Source organism: Haliotis rufescens, unplaced genomic scaffold (assembly GCF_023055435.1).
Source record: "Haliotis rufescens isolate VD_foot unplaced genomic scaffold, xgHalRufe1.0.p SCAF_3, whole genome shotgun sequence".
Classification (NCBI taxonomy): Eukaryota; Metazoa; Mollusca; class Gastropoda; order Lepetellida; family Haliotidae; genus Haliotis; species Haliotis rufescens.
Genome location: NW_025964001.1, coordinates 38,347,790 through 38,355,829, shown reverse-complemented (window position 1 = coordinate 38,355,829; position 8,040 = coordinate 38,347,790).

Sequence of the window (8,040 nt, the reverse complement as noted above, 5' to 3'; positions counted from 1 at the left end):
GCACCTGTCATACTCTATGCACCTGTCATACTCTATGCACCTGTCATACTCTATGCACCTGTCATACTCTATGCACCTATCATACCTTATGCACCTGTCATACTCTATGCACCTGTCATACCTTATGCACCTGTCATACTCTATGCACTTGTCATACTCTATGCACCTGTCATACCTTATGCACCCGTCATACTCTATGTACCTGACATACTCTATACGCCTGTCATACTCTATGCACCTGTCATACTCTATGCACCTGTCATACCTTATGCACCTGTCATACTCTATGCACCTGTCATACTCATAGCCTTTGGTTAAAATGGTGTCTGTGCTGATAATTGTCACGGTTTATAGCATGGCGTTGACAGATATGCAAATCTGATAAGTATCCTTTTTTGTACCTCTCATGTGAAAGACACATAGTTTGTACTGTGCATGTACCTTTAGCTGGAAGTGTAACGACTGATCTATACATGCTTCGCGAGTGTCCTTGGCCCGAGGCAATACATCGATGACACGTTGGAATAACACTAGTTCACGCCATGATATCGATATATCGACAGGCATGAGAAATGAAAACATACTGTATAACAATACATTTTACATTCGTGTTTATCAAAAATGCACTTTGTTTGAAATGAAACGTGGAAATGTCAATATTTTTTTTAATAAGGGGTATTTCACTGAAGTCCTTGACTACTTCCGCTGAATCTGTCAGGGATTTATGTGCCTGCAGCAAATGCCAGTCAAATTTTACAAATGGAAATTTTCAAATTTCCAAGTTCCATTTATTTTATTAATCTTAATCTTACGGCTTAATAGAGTGAGTGAGTGAGTAAGTGAGTATGGTTTTTCGCCGCTTTTAGCAATATTCCATCAATATCACGGCGGGGGACCCCAGAAATGGGCTTCACACATTGTACCCATGTCGGGAATCGAACCCGGGTCTTCGGCGTGACACGCGAACGCTTAAGACACTAGGCTAACCGACCGCTCCCGGCTTAACAGAGGCGACTTGTAGTTTACTGATAACAGGGCCAATAAAGAGGATGTGGCATTCTGCTTAGTTGTGTATTATTGCATTAGTGCCATATAAAATATTTCTCGATTTAAGACAATAAGGACTTAAATAATGATTTTCCCAGGGGCCAAGGGCACTTTGTTTGGAATTATAGATATTGTGTTGCCTTCTACTTTATACTATGGCAATACCATTGCAATATCGGTACGTCAATGCTATGTAGATCATTGCCTATGATTTCACTTATTGGTGTGTCTAGCCGAGACTCAATAATTTTCAGGCCTAAGTGTTTGTTTGTTGTTTAATGCCGCAGTCAACAATATTCCAGCTATATGACGGAGGTCTGTTAATAATCGAGTCTGGACCAGGCAATCCAGTGATTGACATCATGAGCATCGATCAACCTAATTGGGATACGATGACATACACCAACCCAGTAAGCGAGCCTGACCACCCGATCCCGTTGGTCGCCTCTTACGACAAGCATAGTCCCCTTTTAAGGCAAGCATGGGTTGCTGAAGACCTATTCTAACCCGGATCTTCACGGGTCTGAGGGCACAGTGATACTGGAAGAATATTGCAGAAGTTTGAGTTGAACAACGTACACTCATTGCCTTCTTCTTCTTCTCCACAGGTAAAAACCAGGTTACTTTCCCGTCCTTCCTGAACGCCATGGCGAAGAGGCCGAAGGTTGTGGACACTGAACAGGACATTGTCCAGATCCTCAGGTCGCTGGACGAGGACCACAACGGCTTCATTAGTTCGGCACAGCTACGTCACTTGATGACAACTGTCGGGGAATGCCTCACTGACGAGGAGGCGGACGAACTCGTACGTCAAGCGGACATTGATGGCTCTGGAATGATTAATTATGAAGGTACGTTGATGCTTCAGGTTGACATTGATAGCTCGGTAATCATAGCTTATGAAAGTCCATTGCTACTTTAGGTGGACATTGGTGGTTCCGAAACGGTAGCTTAAAAAGGTCCTTTAATGGCTCGGTCATGACATGATAGACAATGAAGATATGTTGATATGACAGGCGGACATTAGATCTGGATGGCAGATTATGATGGTACGTTAATACGTTGGACGGACATTGATGGCTCCGGGAAAATAGATGTTTGAAGGTTCGTAGATACGTCACACGGACATTGCTTGGTGTCGTCCAATTTGTTACACAACTTAATTAAAAGCGACAGAACCTTCGGATAGAAACAATGTTCTACGGATAAAATATAGGCGGCAAAACCCTTTCTCATATCATAAGAAGGTTCTGCTGAAAGCAGACTTCGTTGCACGATTCCGATCAAAGGCCTGGGCTCTTTGAATAGTAGTCGACATTAAGGGAAAGTTGATAATTGGAAAGGTTTTTATTCATTGATCTATATGATATATATATGATATATATGAAACAGATGAGGCAGTGTCACTGGTTTCTTATATTTATTTGTTCAGGTGGGTAAATCAATGAAAGGGATATGGTTATTTTTGAATATATCAACAATATATCATATCATCGATACACTGATTACACTTTGATTCTTAAGTTAAACCCCGACATGGGTACAATGTGTGAAGCCCATTTCTGGTGTCCCCCGCCGTGATATTGTTGGAATATTGCTAAAAGCGGCATAAAAACCGTACTCACTCACTCACTTAAGTTAAACTTAAAATTTCCGTGTTGTGTTTTTGCCAATGTGAGCAGAAAACAACAACAGCAAGAAGTTAGTGCCCATTCTACTTCTTGCCTAAATGTCCTGTCCCCAGATTTCCCGTGTATGTTATCTTTGAAGAAGTCCATCATTTCACATATTGTTTTCTCAGTAAACTTCAGATAGGACATACATAAACAGATTAAACAACACATGACTCAGGTGAATGCATTTGTTGTTCCTCTGAATAGAATAATCCTGTAAATCCGGATGGTACCTTTCTCAGTGACATCGTTTTGAATAACAAATTACCGGATTAACGCCATAAAGGCACGTGTCAATGTCCCTACTAAGGTCTTGCCTGATATGTTTACTGGTATGTATGGGTAGTGAGTGAGTGATTGACGACACTTTGAAAATTATTTCATAAATAGCAGTATCAGCTTAAAAGCCTGAGGTGATGAAGGTTGTAAACGTCTAGCACTTTATGAAAGCCACGAGCAAGGGCATGGTGCTGATAAACCAAGAATAATATTCAGGACCAATCTGGGAATCGAACCATCGATCACAGGATTCTAGCACGCATAAGGGACGTAACTCTGCACAGAGGATTGCAGCGCGCTCGAGTACTGAGCCACCCTTACCCCCGTATTTATACGCGGTAAAATGCAGAGGTTTCTTATTCGCAAACACCTAACGTCATCACTTATTTTCATTGATCCATCCATATAATTTTTACCGCAAATTTGCCTTTTACGCCTATTGATGGCATAATTGCGACTGGTTATTTTCTTGCGTTGAAGTTTTATATTCAAGATTATGGAAAGGGTTTTGCTGCTTTTATCAACAATATCTGCATGTATACTACTGGTAGGTAAAATATGGAAACCAACACGTTTATACTTTTTCTTTCAATAGATTTCGTGGCCCGAATGATGACAAAGTGAAGTGGAAACTAATCCTAAAAAAACAGAAACACCCATCCTGGTGACTGGCGTCCTTGCTTAGCCTCATCTCATCTTACCCCGTGCTCCCAGCATCTGTATCAACTGATGAATATGTGTATTTATTGAATCCTAATAAAAGAAATCTCACAACATAACATTGAACACTGCTTTCCTGTATATATTTGTCATACCTTGGATTACGTTAAAAAAGTTGAAGTTATTTAACGCCGCAGTCAGCGAAAAGGACCGAGACTGGGCCAGGTCAAATGTGCTAGTTACACTTGCGGTAATTAGGGCCTATCCTCAGCCTCGAAACGAGGTTCAGGAAAAACTTTTTAAAAAAAAGACATTTAAAAAACACATGATAAACCGTGATACAGTGAGTGAGTGGGGGAGGAAGGGGCGAGTGAGTACGGGAGCGAGTGAGTGAGTGAGGGAGTGAGTGACCGAGGGAGGAAGTGAGGGAGGGAGAGGAGTGAGTGTGTGAGGGAGGGAGGGAGGGAGAGAGGGAGAGAAGGAGTGAGTGAGGGAGTATACGTACATATAATTTCCACTAAAATCACTCCTTGTCAACATTACTTGGGACAAAAATGTGCAGCCAGTCGACCTTCATATCGACGACACAGAATTTGAATGGACATACATGCATCAGTTAGCTGATTTTCTAACTGGTGAATGGATACGGGTAAAGAAGTCTTAGTATGGATTATATTAATGAATGAGTAGGTGAGTAAGTTTTGGTTTAACGCCACTTTAAACAATAATTGAGTTATGAAACATCAGCTTGATGTTGGAGAAGAGACGGCAGTGCTGAAATCTCAGGCGTTTACCACTTTGGAGAAATATCAAACGTCAACGCCAGACAGTAACCAGTCTCGAGTATCTGACGAAACAGATTCAATTGTGCGTAAAGGCAAAAGTATGTGTATGCTGCCTGTCACCGCACAGCAATGCGACGGCGGCATGTCATCAAATGATGGACCAGAGTGAGTGAGTTGGGTTTAACGCCGCTTTTAACAGTACTCCAGTATTCGCGGCGTGTCAGCTTGATGTGAGAGGAAAGCCCGAAGTGATGCAGGCCTCAGACGTTTACCACTTCGGTGAAACCCACGAGCACGGGTATGGTGCTGACAAACCTAGAAACATAATCGGTGCGAACCGGGATTCGAACCCACAATCATAGGTTTCTGACGTGCCCAAGGGACGCAACTGATGGACAAGAAATACAGTCACACGATACTGACTTTTGAGTTTGAAAACGATATATTAATTTTGAATAACGCCTTCTGTGTACAAGTACAGAGATTCTGCAGCATATAAGTAAAGCAAATTTGTTTTTTAATTTGTTCGGTTTACAACACAGTGGGTGGCGGTTTTAATGTGTGTGTCCAAACATTTTTTTTGTAGCTGACTCAGCATGATTTATTGGTGCTCCTGAGCTTATGGCGAAGCTCTTGGAGTTCAGCGGACCAGCAGAAACATCGATCCAGTTCAAGTAAAAATATAACGTCAAAGCCTGTGAAGAACAAGTCTCGATTATCAGACGAAACAGATTCCATGGGGTTAAAAATAGCGGTGAAAATTTTATGTATGGATAATTGGAAATCCGGGTGTTCGCGAAAAGGGGCACGGAAACGAAGCTTGAGGCTGACAAACTGACAAACTAATCAGGTCGAATTTGTAATTCGACACAAGGATCACAGGGTTCTATCACCCAGTTTCCAAATTTATAGATAACAAATACAAAGGGCATGGGTGCTCATGTGAGGTAAGGTGCCACAATTGGCAGTGTCAGGATTTGCTTATTGGGGGTTCGGACCGCCTCCGTGGTCAAGTGGTAAAGCGTTCGTCCTGAGAGCGGAAGGTCCGGGGTTCGATCCCCGTCCGCGTCATACTAAAAGATGTAAGAAGATGGTACTTGTTGTCACCTGCCTGGCGCTCGGAATTAAGGGGCTATATAAGTGCAATAATCTTGGACACGACGTTAAACCCATGTTATTGTGGGTTCGTACCTCAGATTCGTTCTGGTTAGGATAATTTGGTATGTCAGCATATATACTGAATTGTTTGATAGGCATTACTTAGAAGTTGAACGGATGACAACGTAGGCACAATTTATGGATAACAATTTCTTCAATACTGTAAATAAGTTTTTTGACGTTGTCCCAGTTAATGTTGTGACCATATCAGCAACTGTCCTAATCACAACATCAACTGTGACAACATCAAAATCCTCTCCAACAACCTCCATGATTTCACTAAAAGAAAACTAACAGAAGCAGTCCACATTCGCCACCAAAAGCCATCAATCAACAGAGATCATGGCTGTTTCATCCTATCTGCCTACTATGTACTCATCAAGCAATGATAACTTGTCCTGTTTAATTGGCTTCATGTCCCATTGGCTTCCACCTATGTGTTCTGTCCATCTTGTTGTGACAGTATTATCCTCCTGTTGTCAACACTTACTCATGTTATCCCACTCATGTATGCAATTGTTGTTACTGTTAATCCTCTACTGTTAATCCTCCACCTACTATATATTTTCCGTACAATGTCCCTCATTCAGTCTTGCTTGACAACAGTATAAGGATGTATACCGAAACGTCGCTTATTACACCATTAAAGAAGTTGTTATCCATAAATTGTGTTTACTTTAGCATATATTATATAAACACGAATAATTGAACAAAGTGGTAATCATTACGACATCTGTTTACTTGGTGTTTCATCAATGAACCTCAGTTGATATTGCAGAAATACTCACGTCTTTCACAGGAGCATGGAAGGTCACGATATATGAAACCATTGTTCATAAGAACTTCTTCATTATATGTAACGACGCTTCGGGGCTGCTTCTTGCCCCGTCATCAAATAATAATGAATTTGTTATCTATAAAAAAAATATTTCTTGACTGAAATAACATTAAGAGAGGCGTTAAAAACCAACCCCTCACTCTCTCAGGACATGCAAGGAGTTAGTCCTTCCACCATCAAAAAAAAATTTAAAAAATGAAAACTATATACAATTTTAGATTTATTTAAAATTTATCGGAATGTGTGCATTCAAAGATTATAGATAAATGAAACTTACCAGAATTATTCATATTTTCGTAACGAGTCCGGTAATAGTCTTATAGTAGTAGTTGCAAAAGGGCGCTTATCTCTGTCCAATAGGTATTATTTACAATGGTTATACGACATTATCCGCAAGGTCATCGGCTAGGACAATCTGATATTATGTATGCAGGTATATGGACGGGACTACAACAACATGCTGATCCAGTAAGCCAGAAGACTGGAAGCCTGTTCCTGATGCCAGGTTAGTCGGCATATGTGATATTTACCTGATTTAATGTGATAAAGATGCAGGATGTTGTAGATCTACATTTCCCTAAGGAAGGCGGATATTGATCTCATCTCTAGGTATATTTCTCTCACGATGACCTGTGGTAGTGTCTTGGGTGGTATGACAATATGTTTCTTCTTTCTCGATGACCTGTGGTAGTACCTAAGATGACATGGCAGAATTTATCGCCTGACTGGACCTGAAGGAACATCTGATTGTATAATTGAATGTATCTTCACCCTAGACCAGAGTATTGTCTGATGGTATGACATTATACAGTGTGTATCTAGACCTGTAGTATTGTCTTGGATTGTACAGCCGTTTGGCTCTTCTTTTGAGATGGCCCGTAGTAGTAGTGTCTTGGATGACATGACAGTATTTCTCGTCTCTCTGGGCCTGTAGTATTTTCTAATGGTATGACAGTATATATCTCCCCTTCAGACGTGTAATAATTCCTTGATGGTATGACAGTATATATCTCCTCTTTAGACTTATAATAATCCCTTGATGGTATGACAGTATATATCTCCTCTTCAGACGTGTATTAATTCCTTGATGGTATGACAGTTTATATCACCTCATTAGACTTGTAATAATTCCTTGATGGTATGACAGTATATATTTTCGATCTAGAGCTGTAGTACAGTATGATGGTATGACAGTATATATCTTATTTTTAGACTGGTATTTTTACCTTGATGGTATGACAGTATATACCTTCTCTCTAGAGTTGTAGCACTCTCTTGGATGACATGACAGTATGTATCTTCTCTCTAAAGTTGTATTATTGACTTGATGAAATAACAGTATACGCCTCCTCTCTAGAACTGTCGTATTACTACGTACTTGAAATGACAGTATACATCTTGTCTCTGGAACTGTAGTATTGTTTTGGATGGTATGACATTGAAATTTTGAAGAAAGAATTCTGCTTCCCATCACTGTTGACATATACAATATTAATGTAACGCGGGCTATAAATCAATAAGTAATCGATATGTCAACAAGGATAATGAAGGTATGACAATGAACAGGTATTTTATCTCTGTATGTATCTCAGCGTGATGG